Below are 16,259 nucleotides of genomic sequence, written 5' to 3'. Positions count from 1 at the left end.
ACACTAAGCATAGCAGGGTTCCGTTTTGTAAAATAAACAAGTAGTAAATAAAGGTTCAGACCGACTGTTTATGGAGGTGACATCTGAGGAGTGGGGTTGGCGGGGAGTGGTAGGGACAAGGGAACGCTACTTTTTAAAACTGTCAGGCCGGTGTTCCCTGAATGCATTTTGTTGATCCATGCAATTCTGCACATCAAACAGTTCATGGGAAATCCGATTAAACATAAGTTCATTTGATCTGATAAATTTGGAAACCCAAGTGTGTTTTTTTAATAATATGAATTTCCCCTGAACTGTCTGAATGCCGCTTGTACACATGAGTTTCAGCTTGTTTTTTTTTGCACAAAAATCAATTTATCTTTCCTTCAATTTTTCCGTGACCAATGCCCCCTCCTATATTCTGTGTGTGTGTGTGTGTGTGTGTGTACTTGTGTTATAAACACCAAAGTAATATATCCTCACTGGCCCTATGCAAAGTCGTTTTATTTTTTGTTAACTTGCTTGCTGGAGAGACTCACGCTGTGCGTGACTAAGAAGGAACTCCAGGCCCAGCCCCAACCTAAAGGCAGGGAGGACCCTCCCCCACAGCCCGCTGGTCTGGGGCGCTGAGCACAGAGCCTGCAGGCCCAGTACATGAAAGCGGTGGGCAGACAGCAGTTGGAACCGGTGACGAGTTGTGTCCCCCAGTTCTGCAATATGGCTGAGCATGAAAGGACTGTGTAGTCGGCCGGGGAAGTGTAGGAGAAAAATCCCAGCCACCTGCAGACAATTGCTACAGATATTTTAGAAAATCCCTCCCAATGCTTTCGTTGTGTTTTAAACCTGGTGGCTACTACATTGTAGGCATGATTTTGTGTCTTCCTTTGGAAGCATTATCTGGGTGTCATGTTCTTTTGTCATTAAAATCTCCATAAACATAAAAACGTTCAAACCTCTGTTTCTTAGAAGTATATTTTACCTACTATGTAATCCCATGCTGCATACCCACCGCCCGACTCAGGCTAACGGGCAGGGCCTGAGACACAAGGCATTGAGTCGGACGCCAGCACAGCAATGACTAAGAAATGTCACACTTCACACCACACAGCAAAATTAATTCTGGGTGGATTAAAGGGTTAAAGGAGAAAAAAAAATCACAGAGAGATTCAAATAAAGTTGATGAGAGAATTTATCAGACCTCAGTGTGGGGGAGGACCTTGTAACCCTAAAACTATGGGAGAAACCACAAAAAAAAAAAGAAAGAAAAGAAAAAAGAAGAGAGAGATCACTAGACGTGGCTCCCTAACATTTTGATGCTCTGTAAACAACATGAAAGAAGAAGTAAAGGTCAAATGGCAGGCTGGAGAACATATCAGCACCGAGTATGACAAAGAGATTGAGAGCCTTCATAAATAAAGAGCTTGTACAAATCAATTCAAATTAACCACTGAGATTCCAGGTAGAAAGTCTTAGGAATACACTATCTGATATAGTAGCTGCTAGTGACTCATTGCACATGTCTACTTAAGTTAATTTAGATCTAAATGAAAACTTTAATGAAGTCAAATCCAAACGTAAATATGATTAAATTACCAGTTGAGTTACTCAGTGCTCAGTAGCAACATGTGGTGGGTGTGCAGATGGAGGGTACTTCTATCATGGAAGAAGGTTTGATGGCAAAGCAGTTTATACACAAAAAGGTCACACAGGTGCCTGATAAAAATTTAACTTCAATAGAAATAAAAGGAATGCAAATCAAAACAAGGTAATAGTTCATAGCCCTCTAATCAGCCATAAACAGGATGCTGCTTATTGAAGAATGGAGTCATTGACCACCTGGAAAATCTTCTGGCAATATAAATTAAAAGCTACAAAAACCCTAGGCCCAGGAGTTCAGTCTCTGGGACAATATCCTACTCAGAAATCAGAAGCAGCTGGGTGTGGAAACGTATTTGTCCCGGAATCATTTTCAGACTCAGAAAGAGAGCCCTGCTGGAGCAGTCCAGCCTCGGGACCTTGACATCGCCCACTGCATGCACAGCTAAACCATCAATAAAGACTGTGTTTCCCCAAGGGGGTCTAATGATGTGGATGACGACCTCCGAGTATGAGATCAGCCATAAAACACCACGAGCTCATTCAAAACCGAACAGGACAACGTGAACAAAAAATACCGGTGCTCTCTGCAGGGGCTTCAGATGGAATTCAAAGACGGGCTTGTTTCGGTGCAAAGGGAATTTGAAATCCAAGCATCTTCCCCATAGCATGTATTTTCCACGAATGTTTTGAACACCCTGTATAGGAGTGGATTTTTTCTTTTTTCTTTTTTTTTTTTTTTTTTGCACCAAAATAAACTCACCTTTTAACCCCATTTTCCACTAAAGTTTTGAAGTCCCCCAGCATACGCACAAAATGTTGTCGGGCATCAGGATAAACACCATTGGCGAATAGGATCCAACGGTCATTTGCTGTTGTTACATAAAACCAGGAGATCATTAAGCACACGGAAGAGACGTAAGGTGAGGAGGAGGAGCAGGGACCTTGGAGGCCGGCGGGCTGAGGCCACCGCACCGCTAGTCTGTTGCTGCTCTGGGGCTCGTGGCTCTCAGACCTCGGCCAAGCTCAGGCCACTTCCTCTGTGTGCAAAATTAATAACAGCACCTGTCCCATACGGTTGCAAGAAAATAAATGCACAGCTCAGTGTGCACAGAACAGACCACACGGTGGGCTGGGGGCTTTTATTAACGTGGGGAATGCCTACGCTGCACCGCTGCATAGCAAACCACAGCCCAGGGTCCCCTAAATAGCAGGCTCTCAGCCGCCGAAAGACAGCTTTTGCAAAAGCTCACAAAGGAGCCGAAGCCGGCGACCACGGTGACAGCACGGTGACAGCACGGGGGTCGCCTGGAGGAGGTGGGGGCATGGGGCCTGTCTTGGCTTGAAGAAGCAAGAAAATGTCTTCCTGTGCTTCCCAGATGTTCTGCACTGAGCCTGCTACTTTTGCAAAGAGCAAACACAATGTTTTCAAAAGAAAGAGCAAAACTGAAATAAATAAACATTGAACTGTGGGGCTAAAGAGGTGAGGAATAAGACCAGGAAGTAGTCAGCACACAGAGTGGCCACTGCCAGAGGCTGGCTGTGGGGGCCTCCAGGTGGGGATTTCTGGGGGTGATTTATGTTTTCCCATAAACAAGGGCATGCCAACAAATTTACAACAACGGCGTTAAAAGATAGGATTGGGAGCACACATTTGGCTTAGTGGTTAGGACACCCTGCATCTCAGAGAGCCTGGGTTTGGTGCCCACGCCTGCTGCTACCTCCACCTTCCTGCTAACACAGACCCTGACAGGTGGCAGACAACGGCTCAGGTATCTGGGGTCCTGCCACCCACGCGGGAGACCTGGGTTGGGTTCCCAGCCCGGCCCTGCCCACTGTCATCTGAACGAGTAGGAGAGGAACTGGCATGGGTGACAACAGGTCTCTCACGCCTCTGCTACTTAGGGAGTCTATTTTTCTTCCAAGAACCTGGGGTGGTCATTTCCCATCCTGGCCCGATGGAGCTCCCAGGCCGGTCCTGGTCAGAACAAACATCCCCAAACTCACAGCTGGAGGCCAGGGCTTCATCCAGCCTTGGGACAGAAGGGCAGGGCCCAACATCCACGAGGCCACCACCTCCTGGGGTGCGGCTGGGCAGGCCAGGCCTCCTTGTGTGCATTTCTGCGCCTGACCTCCGAGCTCCTCGAGCTCCCCAGGACCTACAGCAGAACCGGACGGCATGACGCCTCCTTGTCAACCACAAGCCAGGACCACCGGGGTCAGCATCAGCCCGGCAGGCCCACTGCTGCCAAGCTGCTGGGTTGGCGATTTTCTGCAGGAAACGCAGGGGCTGTGCCTAGACTGTGAGAGGCCCAGAGTGATGCAGAAAGAAACCATGAAAAATCGAGAAAATGGGACAATGTGGTGGGACATAAAGGGACTTTGGGGTCAGCCAACAGAACCACGGCCCGGTGACTCATCCCCTCGGGGCTGCAGCCAGAGAGAGAATGGGCAAGGCTCCTGCAATCGCACCGTGGCTGCGAACAGTGGACTAAACGCCAGGGAACCTGCTGGCGCAGGTGAACTCCTCGGGCTCCTACGGCAGGGAGGGTCCTGAGGTTGGGGACTCACGGGATGAAAGGGCCCAGGATTGGGACTGGAAGTCGCAGACATCACTCAGGACAGCCATGGGGACCTGCTCGGGTCCCTTGAGTTTCGGGGGCCTCCGTTTGCTTCTCTGTACGATCTATGAATGGGACAGACCCCAGCAGCCAGAGCAGGGACCTCCTTATCACAGAACGTGGGGAGACCATGGACACACAAATGAGCCTGAAGCTATGGCAGGTCACACGGAGCTGGCTGTACAAAGATCGAAAGCCCAGGTCCGGCCAGCGCCACGGCTCAATAGGCTAATCCTCCACCTTGCGGCGCCGGCACACCGGGTTCTAGTCCCAGTTGGGGCACCGGATTCTGTCCCGGTTGCCCCTCTTCCAGGCCAGCTCTCTGCTGTGGCCCACGAGTGCAGTGGAGGATGGCCCAGGTCCTTGGGCCCTGCACCCCATGGGAGACCAGGAGAAGCACCTGGCTCCTGCCTTTGGATCAGCGCGGTGCACCAGCCGTGGCGGCTATTGGAGGGTGAACCAACGGCAAAGGAAGACCTTTCTCTCTGTCTCTCTCACTGTCCACTCTGCCTGTCAAAAAAAAAAAAAAAAAAAAAGCCCAGGTCGCCCCACAGTGGTTTTCTAGGTGGTGAGAAGTTGCATTCTCCGCAGTAAGACCCAGCAAGCCAACAGTGCACGAAGCCACACTGCCAGCTTGTTCGGCCTCGTCCTGTGGGGGCCGGGAGGGAACGGCTGGCTAGAACCCTCTGCAGGTGCCAAGGAGACCTTGAGACCCGGACTCAAAGGCTGGGCACAAAGGCACAGCCCTGGCCCCAGGGTCAGCATGCTTGTTCCACCCTGGGCTCAGGCTGCCTGCAGACGTTTTCGTGGGCCAGGAGCAGCCCTGGGAAGGAGCAGCAGCTGCCCGGGAGACCTGGCAGCTCCACGGCCAGCTCTGGGGCCCCACTGCCCGTCCTGGGTGCTGTCATTCTGGCTGGGGCTAGGATGCCTCATCCCTACCCCTGGGGGGTCCCCAAGCCCTGATCAGATCAAGCAAGAGCCTTAGCTGGGCCCCAAAGGCCACCCAATGGATAACAAGAAGTGAGAAAAATGCAGCCATACCCAAGACCTTTGCACATCCCTTGGCTGGAAGATAATCAGGCAGAGTTAGACAGTGAGAGAGAGAGACAGAGAGAAAGGTCTTCCTTCCGTAGGTTCACCCCCCCACAAATGGCCACTACAGCCAGCGCGCTGCTGCTCCTGGTCTCCCATGGGGTGCAGGGCCCAAGCACTTGGGCCATCCTCCACTGCACTCCCTGGCCACAGCAGAGAGCTGGCCTGGAAGAGGGGCAACCAGGACAGAATCCAGTGCCCCGACTGGGACTAGAACCCGGGATGCCGGCACCGCAGGTGGAGGATTAGCCTAGTGAGCTGTGGGGCCAGCCTGATGCTGGCCTGGAAGATTCTGCTCCTAGACGTGCCCTGCACCATTCTGGGCCTCACCCAGGTGGGGGCACCCTGTGACCCCTGACATCAGCCCTCTCTCTTCAGTCATCCAGGCCCTGGAAAGGCTTCTAGCAAAGCGGCAGGCCCTGCATGAGAAACCCTCCCTCAGGTGATAAACACCCTGTCCTCCCCAGAGATCTGAACTCAGAATTTGCTCCAGAACCTCTTTGTACAACCTATGGCCACACTGGCTTTTAGCAGAGGAATAGCCCAGGAGCACAGAATTCTAGACTTTTTGCTTTTCTGTCCAGCTGCTTTGTCAGAGATGGGGTGCCAGAAGGGAGCAGAGAGGAGAGAGAAAATGGGGGAAAAATTGATGCAGAGTGGAACCCAGGAGAGCTACCTGGGGGAGGAAGTCTCCTGGCTGAGAGTGAAGGCAGGACCACCTCCAACTTCCTTCCAGCCCACACTCTCCTTCCCATGCCCCACCCAGACCTCACCACTGAGTGCACTGCCCTGGCATCAAGCCCAGGACTTCCTGCCATGCCCATCTCATCAAGGGACCTGTGGTTGGACTACACTCCAAGGAGCATGGAGCGGGAGCAGTCCCCCTGGACACCAGAGCCCACAGAGGGGCTTCCCTGCCTCCCCTGCCCCCAGCAGTGTGGAGATGAATGCCCTGAGGGGCAGGGTTTGCTGCCCAGCTGTGAACGCCTGGCAGGGTGGTCTTGCTACAGAATCAAGGGAACAGCAAAGCTTCCACGGTTGCCACGTTGCATGCTCTAGCTCCCTCTGCTCTGACAGCTGGCTTGTGTTTCTCTGTTACAAACACCTTTCTCTCGGGAATCACATGTGCATGTGCGTGTGTGTGTGTGCGCGTGTGTGTTCAGTTCCCTGCCCTAACACAAGGCAGTGCCATTCCTAAGCTGTCCTCATTAGCAGGGCTTGTGGGGTGGCAGGCGGTGGGCTCCAGGCACTGGGGTCATGTCGACCTGCCTCATCTCAGTTACTGCTCCTGACCAGAGAGAGAGCAGGTGCTGGGATCACTCCCACAGCACCAGGGAAGTGAGTGCTGGAGTTCTGGGGATAAAGGGGTCTCTCTGTCCCCGGGGAGAAAGCCCCCTTGGGACCAGTCTGTCGGGGGGGTCCTCTGCAGACCCCCACATCCAGCCCCGACTGTGGAAGGTGGGACGTGGGAGTCGTGGGCTTCTGACCCTTCTTGCTCTGTCCCGGGTAAGCCCCCAACTGTGCTGGGCCTCCGTGTCCCTGCCTTGTAGTTCCCAAGCCCTCGGAGTGGGGTGTGTCCTGGCCTTAGGCCTCCCCTAGTGGACACCATGCAGTGGAGCCTGGGGTGCCTGGGGTGCCTTCACCTGCAGCGTGGCCACGGGCGGTCACTCCGCCTCTCTGGGGCACTCGCTACCAGCACCGTCTGCCTCCAGCTGCTGCGGGAAGATGACCACGCTGCCACACAGTCGGGGTGGTTCACAATAACCAGACCACGCCCCCATTTTGCAAATAAACACAGTGCAGCTCAAGGGAAGGTAGGTTTTCACTTCCCCAAACCCAGAGACATGTGTTGCTTAAAATCCTGCTCGGAAGGGGGCTCAGAATCCCAGCCCACAGCATCCTCACAGGGACAGCAAGGGTCGCCTAGGCCCTGCAGCCCCAGCCCCTGGATTTTACCAAGCAGCTGGAACAAAATACAAACAGCCCAGAACGTGGTATCAGGAGACGTGATTCAGATCCTGTTTCTGTTTCTGTTTCATTTCACCATGGGGGACTGGAGTGACGTCCCCTATCCCCAGTTTCCTCCTGATGGTACGGGGAAGGCACCCGTGCCCTGATGGAGCCGTCAGGGATATGAGCTGCGGTGCTTCTGGGTGGGGGGCACTCTATAAAGTGTCAGCCCCCAGGGGAGCATCCAGTCGGCCCCGCCTCCCCCCACCTCAAGGCCACTCTGCAGCTAGGAAAGCACCTGTCTCTGAAGTTGTGGCTTTGAGTGTTTCACACCCTCCCTGGCCTCCGGCTCTTTGAAAGCCCTGTTCACCCTGTGACGTGCAGATATCTGTGGGTGGCAGTAGAGCTTCAAGGTTAAAAAACATAGGCTCTGTACAACCAAATCAATCGCAGCACAGTTGTACATGGAATACTATGCAGCAAGGAAAAAGAGCGGACCCCTGCTGGGCACAATGGCATGGATGAATCTCCCAAGCACAATGGAGAGAGAGAGAGAGAGAGAGAGAGAGAGAGAGAGAGAGAAGCATGAACTGTATGATATCACATCCATACAATTCAAGAATAGGCAAAAGCAAGCTACGCCCATAAACGTCAGAAGGGTAGGCAGTTGGGTTGGGAGCAGCAAGAGGAAAGAGGAACAAGAAGGGATTTATGGGTTCTGTTTATGAAAAGTGTGCTCAGTTTGGGAAAGCACTGAGGCTATGAATGTATATACGTTTTGGTGTGTGTCCTATACTTAACTGAAATGGTTTCTTTAGAATTACATTTAATGGGGCCAGTACTGGGGACTAAGCCTCCGCCTGCAGTGCCAGCATCCCTCATGGGTGCCAGTTCAAGTCCCGGCTGCTCCACTTCTGATCCAGCTCTCTGCTGTAGCCCGGGAGGGCAGTGGAGGATGGCCCTTGCACCCAGCATGGGAGACCCAGAGGAGGCTCCTGGCTCCTGGCTTTGGATCAGCCTGGCTCCAGCTGTTGTGGCCATTTGGGAAGTGAACCAATGAATAGAAGACCACCTCCCCCATGACTCTGCCTCTTGCTGTGACTCTGCCTCTCAAATAAATAAAAAATAAATAAATATAAAATTAAATTTGTGAGTTCAAGTCCCAGTTCTGCCACTTGCACATTGTGTAATCACAGCCATTAAATTCTCTGAGCTTCTGTTCTGTCTTTTGCAAAGTAGGGATAATAACGGAATCTGCCTCAAACGGCCCTGAAAGTCAGCTGCTTAGAGTTCCCCTCCTGATGTCTCTCTGGTCCAAGTATCAGATTGTTGTTCACCTCACGTCTTCCCTTCAAGCCAGCTCAGTGGTTTTCCTTAAACAATCTAAAAGTGACACATTATATCATTCTCATAAATCATGGGTTTGGTTTGCTAATTATGTATGTCTTAGTACACAGATTAATATAAATGAAAGCAAACATGTAATTATTAAGAAAAATGTTCATCTGTGAACCACCTCGTGTCATCACCCATATCTGTGAAGGCAGCATGCTAACTGGAGCAATAGAGTCATGCCGTTACCTAGAGCCCCTCACACTGTGTGTTAGCAAGGGGAAACCACTGTCATCAACACCACCACCATCATCACTGCTGTCATCCTCATCATCGTTACTGACATCACTGCCAACATCACCACCATCATCATCACTGTTGTCGCCACCATCATCATTACTGACATCATCATCACCATCACTGTTGTCATCACCACCATCATTATTGATGTCATCACCATCATCGTCATCATTAGTGACATCATCATCACCATCACTGTTGTCATCACCACCATCATTATTGATGTCATCACTGTCATCGTCATCACTGTTGTCATCATCATTATCAATGTCATCACCACCATCGTCATCACTGTTGTCATCACCACCATCATTATTGATGTCATCACCATCATCGTCATCATTAGTGACATCATCATCACCATCACTGTTGTCATCACCACCATCATTATTGATGTCATCACTGTCATCATCATCACTGTTGTCATCATCATTATCAATGTCATCACCACCATCGTCATCACTGTTGTCATCACCACCATCATTATTGATGTCATCACCATCATCATCATCATTACTGACATCATCATCATCACGATTGTCATCAACATTGTTACTGATGTCATCACCATCAGCATCATTACTGACATCATCATCACCATCACTATTGTCATCACCACCGTCATTATTGATGTCATCACTGTCATCGTCATCACTGTTGTCATCACCACCATCATTATTGATGTCATCACCATCATCGTCATCATTAGTGACATCATCATCACCATCACTGTTGTCATCACCACCGTCATTATTGATGTCATCACTGTCATCGTCATCACTGTTGTCATCATCATTACCGATGTTATCACCATCATCGTCATCATGACTGGCATCATCATCAACATCACCATCATCATCATTACTGACATCATCACCACCATCATTATCAATGTCATCACCACCATCGTCATCACTGTTGTCATCACCACCATCATTATTGATGTCATCACCATCATCATCATCATTACTGACATCATCATCATCACGATTGTCATCAACATTGTTACTGATGTCATCACCATCAGCATCATTACTGACATCATCATCATCTCCATCATCATCATCATCACTGTTGTCATCACCACCATCATTATTGATGCCATCACCATCATCATCGCTGTTGTCATCACCATCGTCATTACTGACATCATCATCACCATCATCATCATCACTGTTGTCATCACCATCATCACTGATGTCATCACCATCATTACTGATGTCATCACCATCATCGTCATTACTGACATCATCATCACCATCATCATCATTACTGCTGTCATCACCATCAGCATCATTACTGACATCATCATCACCATCATCATCATCACTGTTGTCATCATCATCATTTCTGACATCATCATCATCACCGCCATCACTGTTATCACCACACACAAAGCCAATACTTGCTTCCAGGCCATCCCATGGGGTCAACTCCACATGGCCCTGCCCTCAGCAGAAATTAAAGGATTAAGAGCATGGGACCCATTCCTGGACGTTTCAAGGTGCACCTCCCCTTCTCCACCTCAGACAGAGAGAGACCCGTCTCCAGACTGTCTGTGTGGACCTGCCCTTCCCCTAGACCATGCTGATTGTACCGGGGCCTGTCCCCTGGAACCTCAGCCTGATCTCTAATACAGCCTTGAACTTGAACTTCAACCTGATCTCTAACAGCGCTGGTGGCCTTGGTTTCTCAGAACCTCCACCAGGGGCCCAGCATACACAAATTAAAGACAGACACAAGTCAGAAGGAGAGCCCTGGATACTCAGTAAATCATTAAGTATGTGTCCTATCTCAGATCTCCCCCTTGGGGTGGCCTGGGACCCTCCCTCCCTGGCTGCCCCAGGTACCTGGAATGCCTGTCACAAGAAAGGAAAAGCCGGTCCCTAAGGTGGTCATACATCTCTTCAGGGGCACCTCTCTAAGCAACCTCAGTGTCTCAGCATTTACATCTGCACAGCTGAACGGGGTGAGGATTACTCATTCAGTGTTTATAAAGGACTTCGGCGTCAGGCAGACATTTGGCCTTGTGGTTAAGATGCTGGTGCGGCTCCCTTGTCCCCTCTCAGAGTGCGTGGGTTCAATGCCCAGCCCTGCTCTTGACTCCGGCTTCCTGCCAGTGCAGACCCTGGGAGGCAGCAGGTGGCCATGACTTGAGTGAGTGAGCTCCTGCCTCCCACAAAGGAGATCTGCACTGGGTTCTGGCTCTGGCCTCGGCCTCAGTCAGGGCTGCGCTATGGAGGGCGCTTGGAGAGTGAATCAGCAGGTGACAGCTTTTTCTCTCTCTGCCTTCTGCCTCTCAAATAAAAAAATAAGGAGAAGTAAAGAAAATGATTTATTAAAAAAGAAAACAAAAATTCTACTTAAAGGAAATAAGGTAATAGAGAAAAGACTATATAAAAATATTCATCACCCATCTTTTTAACTAGCAAAAAAAGTAAATAACAACAATGTTCAATACTGGGGATTAAAGAAATATCCAGATGTTTATGTATTAGTTATTATGGAGTCACTTTTTTTAAAGATTTATTTTATTTATTTGAAATACCGAGTTACAGAGAGAGGTAGAGACAGAGAGAGAGGTCTTCCATCCTCTGGTTCACTCCCACAATGGCCAGAGCTGTGCTGATCCAAAGCCAGGAGCCAGGAACTTCCTCCTGGTCTCCCACGTGGGTGCAGGGGCCAAAGCACTTGGGCCATCTTTTACTGCTTTCCCAGGCCATAGCAGAGAGCTGGATCGGAGGAGGAACAGCCAGGACTTAAACCAGCGCCCTTATGGGATGGTGGCACTGCAGGCCAGGGCTCTAACCCACTGCGCCACAGCGCCGGCCCCATGGAGTCAATTTTTAAGCAATGTCATATAAGCCTGTGACATGAGAAGATTCTCAAGATATGTTTTAAGAGAGAAAAAGGCAGTTTTCAAAGATTATACATACACATATATTTGTGTATATTTATATCTTTATCATTTATAGGTATACACAGACATAGATAAATGTTAGATCTCATATAAATATACATCTTAAATATATACTAATTTTGAAACAGTATAATTAGTGTGATTATAAACAGAAAAAAAATAAAAGAACACCTGCTAATATGTCAACAGTAGCCATGTTGGAAGGGAGGAGTGAAGGTGGCAGAACTTTTCTCATTACTCTGCTGTACGCATGGATTTTTCTCAATAAATATGTATTATTTTTATTCTTAAGAAAAATCGTACTATAAAAATGTTCTATGTTACACATAACAACACAAATACATAGGACATTTTTCCTAAAAAGATTTTCTGCACACCTTTTCCATGTTATTTTAAACTTAGTCGTAAGATCATAATACACACTTTGTGAAAACAATTAATGCAATAGAGCATAAATAAAAAGCAAAGCCCAGGCAACCTCACTCTGCATCCCTGCCGAATGCCACCCCCATTATCACTCGGGTGAACATTCTGAAAAATCGCCTCTGGAAGTGTAGAAACATCTTACCCACCTATTCAAGTCACCCATTTTTATTTTAGAAAAATAAAGTTGCAATATATAAATGTTCTGAAATTCAGTTTTTTTCATTGAGCAGGCTGCCATGAGCACTGGGACCTAGCTCCTCCTCCTCCTCCTTGACTGCATAGTGTTCTACCGTGCAGCTGGCTTGGAACTCACCTGCCCTTAGCCCTGTCTGTTCATTTTCTCTACCCTCCCCAGGTGAATGCCCTCTGTGTATACCACCTCTCAGCCTGGTGAGCATCGGACAGCTCTCAAAACGTGATTTTGTGTGTGAGCATTAAAAAAAGAAGCTATAGTTTTTGCCATCTCATTCTTTAAAAAACGCTGCATGTTGTGGCCAGTGCTGTAACATAGCAGCCTCTGCGTGTGGCACTGGCATCCCATAGGAACGCTGATTCGAATCCCGGCTGCTCCACTTCCAATCCAGCTCTCTGCTGTGGCCTGGGAAAGCAGTGGGAGATGGCCTGAGTGCTTGGGCCCCTGCACCCACGTGGGAGACCTGGAGGAAGCTTCTGGCTCCTGGATTCGGACTGGTTCAGCCCAGGCTGTTGCGGCCATTTGGGAGTGAACCAGTGGATGGAAGACATCTCTCTCTCTCTCTCTCTCTCTCTCTCTCTCTCTCTCTGCTTTGTTTCTTTGTAGCTCTGCCTTTCAAATAAATAAAATAACATTTTTAAAAAAAGACTGTGTCAAGTGTTCGGGCTCTGGTCAATAGTATTCTTTTTAAAAGACCCCAAGCCTCACATTAGCGATTGAGGACTGCCAGATAAACCAAGTCCTTGGGGGAGACCCAGGATGGCCGTGCCAGGACTCACGCCAGGTCCCCCAACTTCTAGACCCTCTCACGGTAGCAGCACAGCTTCGGCCTTCACAGGACCCGGGAGCCTGGGCCCTGCCTCTTCCCTCAGCCTGGAAACCCATCCCACTACCCAGCTGGCACACTCCCATCCATGCTTCAGGCCTCTGCCTGGCTGTCACCCCCACCAGGACGCCTTCCCAGATTGTCTCAGAGGTGGGAACGGGCACACTTCCTCCCCCCGGCTCCCTCAGGCCTAACTATAGACGGGAAACTCGGGGCAGGGGTGGGGGTGCCAGCCTGTTTCCTGTGCCCACGCTGAAAGTTTCTCTGTCATTTACGCGTTCGTTTGTTCATGAGATGGCTTTGTGCTGGGTGCTGAGTGCTGGGAGAAGGCTTGGGTGGCATAATAAAAGAAAAGGGGAGGGGGTGATTTCTGACTAGCGTTGTGGGTCTCAGAAACACGGCCCCTTCTCTGACGGGCTGGGGGGCAGTCGCTGGTCTCCCCACCCTGCTGACGCCCACTGTGTATGCTCAGGACACCCTGCAAAACAGGCTCTGCTCCCCTCCCCTTCCAGAGAGAGCTGGGGCTCCGGAGCCGAGGCAACCTGACTGGGAACAGAGCTGGGTCTGCTGTCCCCCGCGGCTGACCCGGTACAACCCCGTCAAGGCCAGAGGGGCCTCTGCCTGAGACGAGAGGGGGCTGTGCCTTGGGAATTCACCTACCCTCTCTGTTCCTCACGTGCTACCTTGGAAACAGGGGCTTGGCTACCACCCGTCTATACTACTAGGTGGCCTCACTTTCTCAGCCAAAACCTATGCCCTGTGGCTGACCAAGTCCAATCTCACTTACAGGAACAACAGTGGGGAGACCCCCGAGGCTGAGGCCTCAGGGCCGTGGGCTATGGGACATGTGATTGGCATACACTGGCTGGGGAGCCGGCTGGGGCCTGGTGGGCGTGGGAGTGGAGAGGGTCTCAAGGCACAAGGCACCTGCTAGGGAAAGGTGAGTAGGGCCCACGAGGCCGGGGGGCGCGGGGGGGGGGCAGGCCTTCACACTCAGGTGTGCTAGGGTTTACCAGTCTGTCACATTGTTGTCATAGAACCTTCCAGAAGCCCTGCAGTTCAGTACAGGAAGATGATGACTGTCAGCACGAGGAAGTGACTTGCCCACGGTCACCCAGCTAGTCGGGATGTAAAGCCAGCTTCTGGACCCCCAAATCCTACACTCCTCCTTCCCCCACCCTGAAAACCATCATCACACGCCGAGAGCCACGGCTCCCCAAGGCAGGGCCGGGCCTCATGCTGCCCACAGCTCGCTCTGCTTCAGTGTCAACAACCAGCTCACTGGCGAGCGACTGAGCAGATCCGCAGAGGAACTTACTCACGGCTTCACCCCCCGGACCTGAAACCAGGCTTGTTAGGGACGGCTTGGTCCCTGACCTGTCCCTGTGGCTGGGACGGCCACCCTGAGCCGCCGCCTGAGCCAGCTCACGCCCTCCGCCCTTCCCGCAGAGCCCCGCCCTTGACACCTTCTCACGCAAGCCCAGGAGTCAGACCAGCCAGGTCCCAGGAATCCCCCACCCCGGCCGACTTGGCCTGCACCCCACCCCCCACAGCCACCGGCCGGTTCCTAAGATGACAGAGCTGGCCCCAGATTGCTCGACTGCCCCATCCTATAGAGGGACCAACTGAGGTCCAGGGTCTCTGTCGACAATGCTGGACAGTGGTGGGACTCGCCTACAGGTACCTGTGGCTACTATCAGCACCCCCGTCAGCTGCCAATCCAGAACCAGAACCTCCTACCCCTGCTAATGACCCGGCTCCTACCACTTCCTGAGCCAGGGTGGTTGTGCGCCCCCAATGGGGCTGCGATGTAGAAGCTTTCAAGGGCTCAGGTCACCGAGTCATTCAACAAACAACCACTTGGAAGGCTCTCCAAGCCCTCCTTCTCTGGCTGCCAGGCCATCCCCCTGTCTTTGGGAATTGTCCCAAAGACTCCCTCGCTCATCCACTCAGCAAACATTGAGGTCCTACTACGCACCAGCCCCGTTTCTCAGCCTCCTTCCTCCCCTCCCACCGCCCCTCCCTCTCACTCTCAGTTCCCCCTCTTCCCCACATCCCCTGTGGCCCTCTCATCCCTGCGTGGAGGGCAAACTCCCGGGGGTGCTGGGAGTGACCGAGTCCCGAGGGTCTGACAGACACACACGCACACCAAACCCGTTACCTGCTGTGGCCAGGCAGCACCGGCAGGTATCTCTCCAGCACAGAGACCAACGAGCTTCTGACAGCCAGCCCTGGGGGCGCGCCATGCCCTCCCCCCCACCTCGGCCTCCACCCTGCCCGGCTGCATGGAAAACCCAGCCCCGCACTCAGCTGACTTCCTCTTGTGTCATGGAAAGTGCAGCCGCGAGGACAGGAAACTTCGCCAGGGGTCTGAGCGGGCACAGGACCTGGGCCCCCAGGTGGGGGTGACAGGGAAGGGGACCACAGGGGTAACAATGAGAGTGGGCGGCAGGGAGGGAGCGGCGAGGGCAGGCAGAGTGGGGAGGAGGCTCCCGGAGCCCAGGGTCCCCTCCGTGGGGATCTGGGAGGCACCAAGCCCCGGGCACAGGGACGGGAAGGCAGCAACCTCCGGCACTGGGCTACTTTCAGTTTCCCAAAAACCAAGCCACCAAAGAAGAGGAGCAACCATCCCTCGCCCACCCTCACGCCAACATGCTTGGTCTGCTTGCTTTGTGTTGAATAAGAAGGTGGGTGGAGAGCCGTGGAAAGGCTTTGTGGAGTGAAAAACGTGGGTTCCAATCTCACTTGTGATCTCCAGGGGCCAAATAGGCTACTTTCAGAGCCTCAGTTTTCTTATCTGTGAAATGGGAAGTTAAGGAGGTCACGCCTCTGGCTGCAGGGGGCACCCTCAACGTACACCCCTCTCCCCTTTGGGCTGCGGTTATGTAAACTGTCGGGGACAGGGGCCTGGAGGACCACTGACCACACGCAGCTGGTGTGACCCCCTGCAGCTTCTGAAACCCCGTGGCTCCAGAGCAAGAACCCTCCGGAGGGGTCCTTGGATTGCCTGCTTCACCTCTGCAA

The 16,259-nt window shown here is 51.7% G+C and overlaps 1 long non-coding RNA gene across 1 annotated transcript in view; it reads right to left on the bottom strand.

The window, feature by feature from the left end:
• Positions 1-16,140, bottom strand: part of LOC149128289 (uncharacterized) — a 57,460-nt gene extending 41,320 nt beyond the window's left edge. Inside the window, exon 1 of the long non-coding RNA XR_016216696.1 lies at positions 15,397-16,140. This is a non-coding gene — a long non-coding RNA (uncharacterized LOC149128289). The remainder of the gene's footprint in view (positions 1-15,396) is intronic.
• Positions 16,141-16,259: the final 119 nt, after the last annotated feature.

The sequence above is a fragment of the Oryctolagus cuniculus genome, chromosome 1, assembly GCF_051225735.1.
Source record: "Oryctolagus cuniculus isolate XC-2025 breed Fujian yellow rabbit chromosome 1, ASM5122573v1, whole genome shotgun sequence".
NCBI lineage: Eukaryota > Metazoa > Chordata > Mammalia > Lagomorpha > Leporidae > Oryctolagus > Oryctolagus cuniculus.
Note: the sequence above shows the minus strand (reverse complement) of the source record. Positions and strands in the feature narration are given on the sequence as shown.